General features: G+C 44.1%; 1 protein-coding gene across 3 annotated transcripts in view; it reads right to left on the bottom strand.

Annotated features, from left to right (window-relative positions):
• The window catches only part of DAGLA (diacylglycerol lipase alpha), a 153,824-nt gene that overhangs the window by 94,722 nt on the left and 45,662 nt on the right, over window positions 1–13,440 (bottom strand). Inside the window, exon 1 of one of the 3 annotated variants that reach the window (XM_068260429.1) lies at window positions 8,715–8,769. The exons of the other annotated variants lie outside the window; for them this stretch is intronic. The gene's annotated coding sequence lies outside the window, so the exon portion shown is untranslated. Of the gene's footprint in view, window positions 1–8,714; window positions 8,770–13,440 lie in introns of those variants that run through there. 3 annotated transcript variants of the gene reach the window in all.

The raw sequence follows: 13,440 nt of genomic DNA on the forward strand, positions 1-13,440 counted from the left end.
ATAAGGGGGGTTACTACACAGGGTGGCACTATACACGTGGCATTACTAACATGGAAACTGTATAGAGGACACTATAAAACTTGGACCACAACTCCCCATGTCTTCCATCGCATTTGGAAGAGATGGAGAGTTCTGGGGGCAGTGTGCCCAGCCCATATCAGGTGAGATTGTTCTTCCACCACCTCTGCACACAGTACCCTGTAATTAGGGGACGTGGGGAGGGTGGCCAGAAGATCACTAGGGAGGAATGAGGAAGTGCCGGGTAATAGAGCTCATTCATGGATTGTCAGTCTTCCTCACGGTTCTCCCCCAGGCAGCAGCCAGCAGTACAAGGAGAGCGGAGGCGCACATTGAGGCGGAACGGTCGGTGGGGAGTCATGGTCCTGCCTAGCCCAGCAGGGCAATGGGGGAGAGCCCGTGGGAAAAAAAACTCTATGCACTCATACGCACGCAAAAACATGAGTGAAATTTTAATATAAAGATTTTACTGGTTTTATTGTATCACGCTGTGAGAAGCATTTCTTTGAGGTATTGTGCTGCAAGACACCACACTGTGGGAAATCTCTCTGCAGTCCAATATCGTCCACCTGTGATGATGGTACCAGGATCCTGAGGCTCCTAGGCTTCCTGGATATGTGTACATTTGGCCAGTCTGTCAGTGGCCAAATTATCTGGTGAGTCTGTATGCTATCGGGTGTCTATGGTGGAGGATTATATCACACATAACTGAAGCAAAGGAAGTCTACACATAAATTTTGAAAAGACTTATTGTGGATGTGCGCTAAACATTATTTATGGATTGATAATAGGTCTGCCAAAACCTGGTTGCAGCGCACTCTTGCGACTGTCTAATTTTTAGCTATAGCACTTTGATATGGTATTAATGTCCTTTAAGGATAACTTGTTCAAATAAAGACTCTTGTCTGATTATTTCCCCAGTGAAAAGCTGGCAATGACAGAATGTGCACACAGCTTAACCTTCCCCTTTGTACAGCAGAATTAGGAACATTCAGCCAAGCTAAAATGTTCCTGCTCTCATTGGGAATACAACTCCAGCCAAAACGTATTGTTATTAAAGTAAATGGTTTGATTAAGGGCCGCCCCACTTATTGATAACCCCACATGCACTGTGATGGCGTATGTTTAAAAAGAGTGTTGCAGTAATTTGGGTGCTGGGTAAAGCCGCTAATGGAATAATAATAAAATTACAGATATTCCACCAGAGACAGTTGCTAATTACAATTATTGGTATATCAGTAAAGATTACTGATGTTTAAACAAAAGGTACCCATACATCTCTTGATTTGGCGGACGATCGACCATCCATTTCGATAATTATTATCGAATCAGATAAAAATTGGTGCTGCCAAGAGCATGCCCAGTGGACGATGCCACCAATATTGGGCCGAGTTTAGTCGCATATATCAATTGGACGTGCTGCAAGATGTTGGGCCATCATGGTCGATCAGGTGCGTGGCGGTAACGGCAAGAGACATTGGGACGAGTGACGAACCCGCCGGCGCTGTTCCCCCAGTGTATAACTGTACCCCACCACCCCAGTGTGTGCATTTATTCATTACCTGTCCTGTGTCACACACCTCGCTGTGCCCGTCCATCTTCTGAATTGGCTCTTTCATAAGCAGTATGTGACATCATACACGCGCCAACTGCTATACTCCGGCACTGTGTATACAGCTAATAGAAGAGCACAGGATTCCGAAGACGGATGAGCACCGTGCGGTGGGTGACACAGGACAGGTAATGTATAAATGCACACACGGGGGGGACATTTATACACGGGGGGGCAGCAGCAGAGAATTCATGCCAAAATTGATTGGGAATCGGCCTGCGGTTTATGGGCAACCAAGAGAGCTCTCTCTAATCAAATTCGATTAGAGAGAGATTTGTCTCTTGGTCGAATCTGCCCATCATTGCTAGATGTATGGCTACCTTTACACCTCATGCTCTTCTTACACAATACCTAATCCTAAACGGGTCACCCCCACCCCGCAATCTCCACCAGTGTTTATTGCCTACCCCTTACCTATTCTCACACTGACCTAATTATTACAAAAAAGGAGTCGCATTTGGTTGGGGCCACCTCTGCTGAGAATCTCGCATGCATATAGAGGACCTCCACTTCCCTCGATGTGTCGCTTAGGGATCCGCCTAGCAGAGCAGGCTGAAGGAGACATTGTTCTCCTACTCACCCCACTTGCTCTGTGGCGCTCCGTCATACACTGAGCCATCGGCCCTCCTCGCCCCTTCATAGCAATAGAATGCATTGCTAGCCTCCGGAGCATCAGGCTCTGAACTGTTGCCCAAGGTACTGAGTCCCAATTCCGACAGGAAACAAAATGTTAAAGTATGTGTCACGGACGGTTGCGGGGCCGCAGGCGCGTCCTGGAACCGCCCGTGAAGAAAAGAACGATCGCACTAGATTCCCTGCATCGATTGCGCTTTAGATCAATAGAACCAAGATTTGATGTGTAGTATCCCTCTGCCTAGGAACAGCTGGGGGATCTGTCTTAGCTGAAGTGAAAGCCTGGGGGGGAGGTGTTAATTAGCTTGGACATATTCCTGTGGAAGGCACAATTCCCCTTTTTGTTCTGGGAACCAGGTGACACCTAGCTGATCTCATGTAGATGTTAATTAACCAAAGGGTGATCAGGATGCCTAGGTGCAGCCAGGCAGGCTACGAATCCTCGGGAGGTCTTGACACCTTGCTCTCTGGTAAAGATCAAAGGGAAGTCAGCTGTTAGCAGCTAGAACACATCCTGAATAACCTGAGTCTCATAGCATAATCCATAACTTCCCAGATCTGTCATATTTCTGGGGTTCCTGAGATGGCAGCTTCGCCAAACGTGGGGGAAGTGTAGCATGAGTCCCGATGCTGGTTCTGAGGAAGTTTCAGAACATTCTGCGGTAAGGACTGCCAGTTAGGTAGTTTGAAAGTGCCCTGATGATACCACAGGGGTCCCACCCCTCATGTCTGGTATCAGGGCGCTGGGTAAATTGAGACAGACCTGAAAATGTTAATAAATCTGCCCTGACCTGTACGGTTCTGTGAGATAGAGCCCATATATGGGTAGATATGATTTCTGGTCCCCAGGACAAGGGGAGGGCTCATCTCATCTTCTAAGGGGGTGTGTGGCTCCCCGCCCTCACTCCCTCCTACTGAATCAGGGGCATAAGAATGGCAGAGGACCCAAACTCAGTGTCCTCCACCCTGAAAACATCTTGAACTCATCGGTGCCAGCTTGAGGATATGCTGGCATCCACCTGGTCTGAACTCTGATTGAAACCCAGAACTCTGATTTTTCCCACAAAAAGGACATCTTTCCAGGAATTGAGTATTTTTCTCCCTTCTTTTATATTTTATACTGGCTATTACTGTTTTAATAATTGTTGATTTTAATAATTGTCTGTATATATTAATTATTTATATTGCTGTGAATAAAAGACTTCCTCCAAGTCATTCACTGTTCCGCTACCCTGCTTATCAGCACACACAGAACTGATCCCGGGTCTCTGAAGATACGCTACTGTTTGTTTGTTGTTGGCTAGACAGAATACCATGTGTTTAACAGTTTTATTCGCAGGACTAGTCAGTCAGTAAATCGGGTCCACTGGCCCATACCAGTGGTGGTGGCAGATACCGTGGAATCGTGTGTACGGTGTAATTACCCGTGTCTCACGGGCTCCCTTCTGAGTTGTCTGCGGCTAATTCTTAACGGTTCCTGCGCATTGACTGCGACCAGAGTTCGCACGATCTGTGCGCTGGCAATGTTTAGAAGGCTAAGTGCGGTCAGTCACTAGGGCTCCTGTGACAGTATGTAAGCAGCTTTCAGCATAGCTTGCATTACTGGAGGTGGGGTGAAGAAGGAAGTTTAATAAAAAAGTTACTTGGCCTTTATGAAGAGGTCAAGAATGAGCCCAGGACAGCAGTATGCAAAGCCAGTATACGGGCTTCTGTACCTAGACAGACTAAATAATAAATGCAATGAAGGGACAGGTGCAAAACTGATAAGTGGCATGAATTATTAAATACATCATCATCAAAGCTTAAAGTACCCCTGAAGCAAGTTCCACCAAATTAAAATACACACAAAGCAATATTCAAAGTGCTGTGACATGGCTCACAGCACGCTCTGTACTTTTCAGCTCCCTACCGAGTACCCCAAAATGATTTCACTATTGGACTGGGTGGCCCGTCAATTATGGAAGAGGAAAAAGAAGCAGTCCACACAGCATCCTTACCAGGTCCACCAATTTCTCACTTAGTCTACGCCCCTTCCAAACTCACTCCCAACAACAGCATGCATACCAGCTCAGAGCATGCTCACAGTGACAAAGCACTGAACTAGAAGCTGCTCCAGGGTCAAGCACTGTTTTTTAAGTGCAGGAGTTTGCACCTGGGCAAGGGCCATGAGCCAAGGGAAGATGTCGGGTTTCATTTACGGGAAGTAAGTATTTTGTATATACCTGTATGTTTATTTGCAACTAAACCCAAAACTAACCCTGCAATTCAATATCAGGTATGCTTAGTTGTGCATTAAAGTGGTAGTGTAATTACCACAATTTACTTGTATTTATTTGTATTTACCGGTACTTGTGTCAGCCCCAATATAAACAGTATAAGCTGTCACACTGTGCTTATCAGTCTGTGTTGCTCTCTGCCCGAGTACTTTGGCTGAAACTTTCCTTATGGTCACTATATGGCTAAACTGACTCTATACATTCATGATCCCTAATTCAAGCACTAATATTGTCTATAAAACACTGTAAAGAAGCCTGCTGCTGAGTCGTTTCTGCTGTGGCACTTAGTGTTGTGCGCTACTAGTAGCAACGAGTACATAGTTACTTGTAATCGAAATTTAAACTAGACAGTGCTGCCCGCGGCAGATGTGGGGTTAAATTACCCATACCGTCAACTAAGCCGCTGTCCTCCACTCGCATTCCACATTACTTCCATGCTTCCCTCTTCTGGGTTGGAGGAGGAAGCAGTGACGTGGAACGCAACGTGAAACGTGAAAGGAGAGCATTGGCTAAGTTGGTGGCATGGGTAAGTTAACCCTCCCTCTGCTGCAAGCAGCGCTGTCTAATTTAATTTGCAAATTATGAGTAGCTATGTACTTGTAGCTTACTCATAGGCCTCAATTCACTAAGCTTTATCAAACATTTTATCGAACGTTTGATAATTTACCCCATGATTAAAATCTAATTTTGAATTGACTAAGGTGTTACAGATTTATCGAATGTTTTATCGATAAAATGTTTAATACATCTATAACACCTTAGCGAATTTAAAATTAGATTTTACTCATGAGGTAAATTATCAAACATTTGATAAAGTGTTTGATAAAGCTTAGAGAATTGAGGCCATAGTGTACAACAGTACTGGCAATAGAAGCAGTACATAGACCGCTGGTACAAGAATGACGGAATCCTGACGAATTGCCGCTCATACCCGGCGCAACCACCATCATCGCCACTCGCCGGGATCCTCAGGACATATGTGAGCCGGTCAGGAGCCGCTTTCATTGGCTCCTGACCGTGTCTATCAATGTAAGCCAATTGGAGTGGCTTACATTAATAGACACGGCCAAGAGCCAAGGGAATCGGCTCCTGAACAACTCACATGGCTCTGCCATCATAGAGACAGGTAGAGCCTGCGAGCTGTGGCGAGAACGTCGGGTTTGAGTGGCGTGATCGGCAGGGAGCGACGGAAATGGAGATGCACGCAGCAGCGGCTAGTTGAAATCTACGCCCTGCCAGCCAGGAGCCCACCAAAACAGGGCATAGGTTTCAATTAGCGCGGTCCAAAAGTAGTTAAGTCACTTAAGCACTCTTAGTTACAAGTACATAAACAGTCTAAATTCTCAAAGCAGTCATGTTCAGTGTTAAATATTACTATAACCTCTAGAGTTACATTTTTCCTGTTCAAAAGCCCACTGTGTAGCTCTGCTTGCCAGCAGCTGTGCACCTATGCATGCAGGATTAAGACCTCTATTGCATGACTAACTTCTTTTTAGCAGATTGAGGTCTTAAGGCCCATACACACGTCTGATTTTTGCGAACGACGGGTCATTTGAACGTCCTGTCGTTCACCCGTCAAATCAGGCGTGTGTACAGACTGTCGTTCGCATGATGAGACTGAGTTTGGGCGATCCGCCCGGCGTCTTCCTTCCTTCCGTCTTCCTTCCTTCCTGTGAACTTAAGGTCCACAAACCTTTGTAGTTTGTAAATACCCATAATTTACACCAAATGACAAATTTTCAAAACAGACCGCATCCCATGTTACAGTTACAAGAATCATACATTAAGCAGATGGAAACCTGACATACATGATATCATAATAATACAGGGATGTCGAGCTCCATTCCTTATCCATACCATGGCCATATCCATACCAGTGTTTAGGAAATACTGAGAAATGGAGAAATGTGTTCTACATGATCTACCACATCTTTCCTGATTCAGTCCCATCAATTCATTTGAGCTATACCAAAAATATGTGACAACCTCGGCCCTTAAAGCGGATCCAAGATGAAAAACGAATTATAACAAGTAACTTGTCTATATATCTTGTCTAAAGTTTAGATAGTATACACAGCATATCTAGCTGCAAGCAGTTCGAAAGTTTATGATTATTTATTCCTGTGATACAATGAGGGCAGCCACGTTCTGTTTGTCACATTGTCACAGGCTGTGGGCTGGAGATGCTATCAGCTTGCCTGTGTGTAAATTCAGTCCCCTCTCCTCCTCCCTCCGCCCCTCTGCCTCTGAAATCAATGGCTAGTAACCTCCTCCTCCTCCTGCCCAGATTAAGCTCCCATAAGCCCTTGCTACAGTGCTAAGGCACAACAGGAGCTGTGGGTGAAGCTAGTTTAGTTTTTAGGGAATTAGAGTATTAAAACAAAACAAAAAAGTATTTGGCTTGAGGAATGCCCTATAAACTATATGAAAGGAACACAATTATGCAATGAGTAAAAGTTTATCTCGGATCCACTTAAAGAACTGGAATATTCATGGTCCCATACCCAGGGCTGTGGAGTCGGACTCCTCGACTCCTCTAATTTGCATATTACAATTTTGTTGATTAAAAGTATGTAACATGAAATTCGTCTCTTAACTGCCAACGCTTAGGAATTTTACAAGACAACTGAAGTGAGAAGGATATGTAGACTACTATATTTATTCCCTTTAGACTAAAACTAGTCCTTGGTAAGAATCCTTGTAAAAGGTACAAACCGGAACAAAGAACATCTATCAGGCCCTAGGCAATGTGACTGTGGGTACATGTAAGAATGATGTGCAGGTACTCTGCAGGGGAATGAGAAGATTGTAAACAGACTCCTCTGTGTTCAATGTGCACAGCATTCTCAGTGGATTCCCTGCAGCTCTGTGGGGAGTGCATATGTAGAGTATAGTACTACTGTGTAACAAAGTAAACCTGAGACAGATGAAATTAAAGTTTTATACATACCTGGGGCTTCCTCCAGCCGCCTTCAGGATAATCAGTCCCTCGTTGTCCTCCTCCACCACCTGGATCTTCTGCTATGAGTCCAGGTACTTGAGCCAGTCGGGCGTAGTGCGCATGCACACACTCCGCCGCCAGGAGCATACTACACCTGTGCAGCACTATTGCGCAGGTGCAGAATGTTCCTGGCTGTGGGAGCGGTATGCGGCCGGACAGCGCTGACTGGCTGAATTACCAGGACTCATAGCAGAAGATCCGGGTGGTGGAGGACAGCGAGGGACTGATTAGCCTGAAGGGGGCTGGAGGAAGCCCCAGGTATGTATAAAACTTTACTTTTCATCCGTCTCAGTTACCCTTTAATTTGTAGTCACCAAACCAAATTTTAACAACATATCAAATTATTTGATTTCATCAGCAAAGGGAGTGCATACATTTGCATAAATCAGCATCAATGCAGAATTATTTCGATCTCGTTGACCATCTCTATTAGTGACATAGCTACACATCAGGCTTTATTCTTACAGCATAGATGTTATTTAGTATATATAAGAGATTCCTGTGTACACATCATATATACAGTCACAATCAGATATGTATATCTGACCTTAAAAATACGGGGACTGCTTTATTGAAGCAGCACAAGTAACTAATTTTGATTGGTTTATTTCATTTTTGTGGACTAAGCACAGCTATTACTGTATATATACATTATTTTTAATGACTATTATCTGAGAAATAGAACATTTTATCATATTTTCTATTTTAATTACAGTTACAAATTCATTAGGAGTCGGAGCCGGAGTCGGTGCATTTTTTCCCGACTCCAACTCCAGGCACCCAAAATTGCCCGACTCCACGACTCCGACTCCACGACCCCACAGCCCTGCCCATACCCCCCCCCCCCCTTCCACTCACCTGTATGTACTTTAGTTGACCCTGGTCGAGATAAAAAAAAGCAGCTCAAAAGATTGGATTTGCTCATCACATTGTTCTTGTTTCTCCCCAAGGCAACCAGGTCCCTTGGTACCTCTCCTTGCCCTTATACTCCTACCACCTTCGCACAAGCCTAGCTAAGAAGGCATGTCCATACACAAATCAGTCTGCAGTCTAGCTGTAGGCCAGCGTCAGCGGAGACTGAAGGGTGGACATATGTCTGTCAGCTAGCGCTACCTGTAATTTAGCTCAGTTTGTATTCCAGGCCAAACATCCCCACAAGAAATGGACCACACACCTCTGAAGCCGGGCTCGCCATTCACTGCTTAATGAAAAAGATCTGTGCCTGCTACGGTCTCCCATCTGTCCTTCACTGAGCTCCGCTGTGCTGCTTTGTCTGAACTATGTGAAATCAATATTGACAGTTTGATCTTTGCCTGGTGAAGCAGGTGGAAATAGGCACAGTGCCCTGACTTCTTAACTATTTCCTAATATCTCTCCAGCACAGCTCACTCATATCATTAGGAGAGATAAAAGTCTGGCTACACACATCTGCAAGAGGATATTTCCTGTGGAGGATAATGTCAGAAATAAGGCTCATTTCAGCATTATGTGGATAAGCTTGGATTAAGCTGGATCACTCTGGGAATCACAACATATGGCATTTAAGATGAGTACAGCTCACTGGACTGGTACACCTATAGTACAGTACATACATGATTCTAATCCTGGACCGAATTTCACAAGCCAGAGATAATGCTTCTAAATATAGCGGTTTAATTTCACATTTTTTGACTATATTCTCTTCTTTCCATGGAAGTGTATATGCCCTGGCGCTAGAGGGGAATAACAGCAAACACTATAAGCAGGGTTGCTGCTTAGCTCAACATCATTGTGCTGTTCAAATTACAAGGGGTGTGGCACAGACAAAGCTTTTTGAGAAGACTGCAGCTTGAAGCTTTGGTAGTCTGTGCTGGAGGAAATGGCTAGTGATATAGCTACTGACAAAGAAGTTTGAAAATCAGTCAGCAAGCTAGGTTACGCATAGCTAACACACACATACCACTGAAGCCGGGCTTAAAGGCTATGAACACTTCCTGACTGCCTCTAGCTAACGGGAAGATGTACCCCTTCCTACCTTATACTTGCCTACTAGGGTCATCAATTTGGGGGTTTATATATCACCCTCCCTCTGAGCAGAATGTACTGTTCTTATCTGCACCTTGTAGATGTCCTGCCTCTGCTCCATTCTATGGGCCACAAGTCCCTAATGAAACATTGGAGGATGCTAAAGTAGCACTCCAGCACTACTCCTGCCAAGACCCAATGTGTCACATCCCAGAAGATCATGCACCCTTGTTCTGCAGCCATACCCTGACATAAGCAACCCATCAAGCTTAGGGGAGAGGGCAAGTGGTATATACACTTTGCTCCTTGCCAGAAAGCACTGCAGGAGGCTGGGCAGCTGTTATAATGCAGAAGCCTTCCTCCAAAACACCTGAGAACAAGTCCATAACATCTGAGCATGGATCACTGGTGTGAGGAGTAGAAGAGATTTTTGGAGGACAGAAGGGTATTTTTTATGGAATGGGATAGAAACCTGAAGTGGGGGCAAGGAAAAATAATACTCGACCATACATCTGGTTTAAAGCAAACATAATGCATTTTCCTTCACTTCAAGCCACCTAAATAACATTATTTTCTTTATAGCTCGTGGTTCTAACAAACATCTGACATTTCAGGCACTAAAGGGTTAGCTCTGCATACAAGTTCCCCTGAAAGTGTGTTTACACAGCAAGATCCATTGACGTTTACAGGTCTTCTATAGGGGCAAACAAAGACAAAAGTATGTGTCTTCTTTTAACAACTTGCAATGTGCAAACAAAATGTATGTCTTTCTATGTTTAAAGAGGACTCAAGCATAGCTTTTTGTTTGCAAAAGTGAGTCATACACAGCTCTTCATAAACTGACAGGAGAACCTCCTAATGCCCAGGCACTGACTACTGTAGATGGTGAAATCCCTTAAATACTGCTGTGGAGGACACACTATTTTACCATCACTTTGTGCCTTAGCACCAAACCCAGAAGACCTATAGACGTGAAAGACAGGAGGCCCGAAGCTACCAGAATTTAAAATAATTTTTATTGTGAAGAATGCATCAAAGAAACAGCTCACACAGGCTTACTTCCACTTTTCGTACCATATGGCGTTGGGTAGAGTTCTTCTTTACTTTTCCACCAATACCTTTTGCAGGTATAAAAAACAAGAGCAAAATAGTGGCACATATATTCTATGTCTTCACAGGTTATTGCACATAAATAATGGACTAATGTTGCCGTTAAAGGGAATCTCAAGTGGAAATAAACTTATGATAGAATGAATTTTATGTGTGAACAGTACAGACCTGCATCAGTGTTTTACTTCAGTTAACATCTGGAAAAATGTCTGAAGAATAGGACTAGATCCCAGAAAGCTTGCATAATTTAACTTTATCAGTTAGCCATTAAAAGGTATTACCTTTACAAGAATTAGGTTTTTTTCTACCTACCATAATGTGTAGTACAGAGAAGAAATAGAACATTAGTAGCAAATATATGAGTCTCATATTGTTTCCGGTACAGGAAGCGTTAATAAACTAACAATAAACCATGCCTTGTAAGAGTTTTTCGCCTTCTTCTGGATCAACAGGGATATGTGAGGGAGCAGGCTGCTGTTGTACTTTGTTCTCTGGTTGAACTCAATGGACGTATGTCTTTTTTCAACCCAAATAACTATGTAACTAAGTAACTTCACTTGTTATCTATGCAAAAGAGCTTCTCTGAGCTCTCCGACTAATTTAGTCAGAGAGCAGTGCTATCCTCCTTGCCGGTCTAAAAAATCCGGCAAGGAGGCAGCGCCGCACATTTTTTTAATTTTTTTTTTTTTTAAATCATGTAGCGAGCCCAGGGCTCGCTACATGATAGCCGCTGCTCAGCGGCATCCCCCCGCCCTCTTCGATCGCCTTCGGCGATCTCCGATCAGGAAATCCCGTTCAAAGAACGGGATTTCCTGGAGGGCTTCCCCCGTCGCCATGGCGACGGGCGGGATGACGTCACCGACGTCACTGACGTCGGGACGTCATTGGGAGTCCCGGGCCTTCCCTCGGCGCTGCCTGGCACTGATTGGCCAGGCAGCGCACGGGGTCTGGGGGGGGGGGGGGGGGCCGCGCGCCGCACCGGATAGCGGCGATCGGGCGCGCGGCAGCGGCGATCGGGGTGCTGGCGCAGCTAGCAAAGTGCTAGCTGCGTCCAGCAAAAAAAAAATTAAACAAATCGGCCCAGCAGGGCCTGAGCGGCACCCTCCGGCGGCTTACCCCGAACGTAGTTCGGGATTACCGCCAAGGAGGCTATTTTCTGAAGCACTTATACATAAAAGAAACAGTGTAAGACAACTTCAGATAAGATTTTCTGCTCTGTTTCATAGTTTAAAATGCATTGTTTAGTTTTTAAACTGCAAATATTAGAGAATTATGCAATGTCATAAAAAAAAGGCTATATACCGTAACTGAGAATAAAAATATGAGACTATTTTCTTTGCTACGAATGTTCTATTAATTGTCCGTATTACATATACAATTAATTATATCATAAGGGTTATCTTTCGCTTCAGTGTCACTTTAAAAGGCATCAGTTTTCTATTCTACTGCCAACACCAGACCAGGCAACACAGCTGCTTCCTTGAGCAACAATATAAATGACTGGTGCAAATGTCGGACAATCTAGCAGGGCTGTGGAGTCGGTACAAAAACCATCCAACTCCTCAGTTTATGAAACCAACGACTCCAAATCAAGGTACCCAAAATTGCTCCGACTCCACAGCCCTGCAATCTAGAGCAGGAAAACAGCTACAAACTCTGTATAAAAAACTTTGGGGGTTGAAAGGAGTTCTACAGTAGAGAGGAGTAAGGTTTTACCACATATGTTTTAGAATTTATAAATATGAGCAATGTAAAGGAAAAAAATGAAAATTCTTTGCACATTGCTGGATTTTTGACACAATTACATTGTCCACACTGCTTTACAGAAAATACTGATCAATTAATATCTCTAACTTTCCCCTCAGAGAGGCTCAAATAGTGCCCACTAACAGTACAATTTTCAGTGAAGATTAGATAAATGCGATAGAATTGGCAGCAAATAAGCCTTGTTGATGTCCCAAATTGAATGAGTCTAAGGCCTTCAACCTCAACATCAACAAGTACACTCGTAATGCGTAAAACTGTACTTGTTGATATCTGCAATAGCTTCCTGCACCAGCAGGAATGCGTAAAAACGTACGCATGGCGGCCGGCCGACCCGCAGTCGGCCAAAACGAAACTAGCTGGCAGCGGGGGACCAGAGGAGCCATGAGTGACTGCGAGGGCACAGGATGGCTGTAGGGGGCTGGTAGATGCCCCAGGTAAGTAAAACTCATTTTTTTTTACAGTTAAGGTTCCCTTTAAAATCGCTACCAAAGTCACCGGAAGTGGACAGAACAATACAAATGTTATGTAAAGTAAGTTATTAAGTAAGTAAAGCATTTATTTACTTATATATGTGTTTTTTTTCTGAGATTGTATGGCTGCCAGCTACACTTTAAGCGCAGGCTCTATGACAGCAGCACAACCTTAAATCCAGGAAGGCATGCTACGCGCGGTCTTGCAGCGCAGTGTGCCTTTCTTAGTAATGTACATTGCTTACATTAGCACACGCATTCCTTTAAATTCCGGCCACTGCTGTGAAGTATCGCAACCGCGATACTTCACTATCGCAGCTGCTACTATGCTAATTAAAATAGTTACTATGTAGTAACTATGTTAATTAGCATAGTACTATGTAGTAACTATGTTAATTAGCGTAGTGCTATGTAGTAACTATGTTAATTAGCATAGTACTATGTAGTAACTATGTTAATTAGCATAGTAGCGGCACAGCAGCATCCAGCATTTAAAGAAACACGCGTTGCTAATGTAAGCAGCGCCCGTAACTAAGGAAAGCACGTTAT

Source organism: Hyperolius riggenbachi, chromosome 11 (assembly GCF_040937935.1).
Source record: "Hyperolius riggenbachi isolate aHypRig1 chromosome 11, aHypRig1.pri, whole genome shotgun sequence".
Lineage (NCBI taxonomy): Eukaryota > Metazoa > Chordata > Amphibia > Anura > Hyperoliidae > Hyperolius > Hyperolius riggenbachi.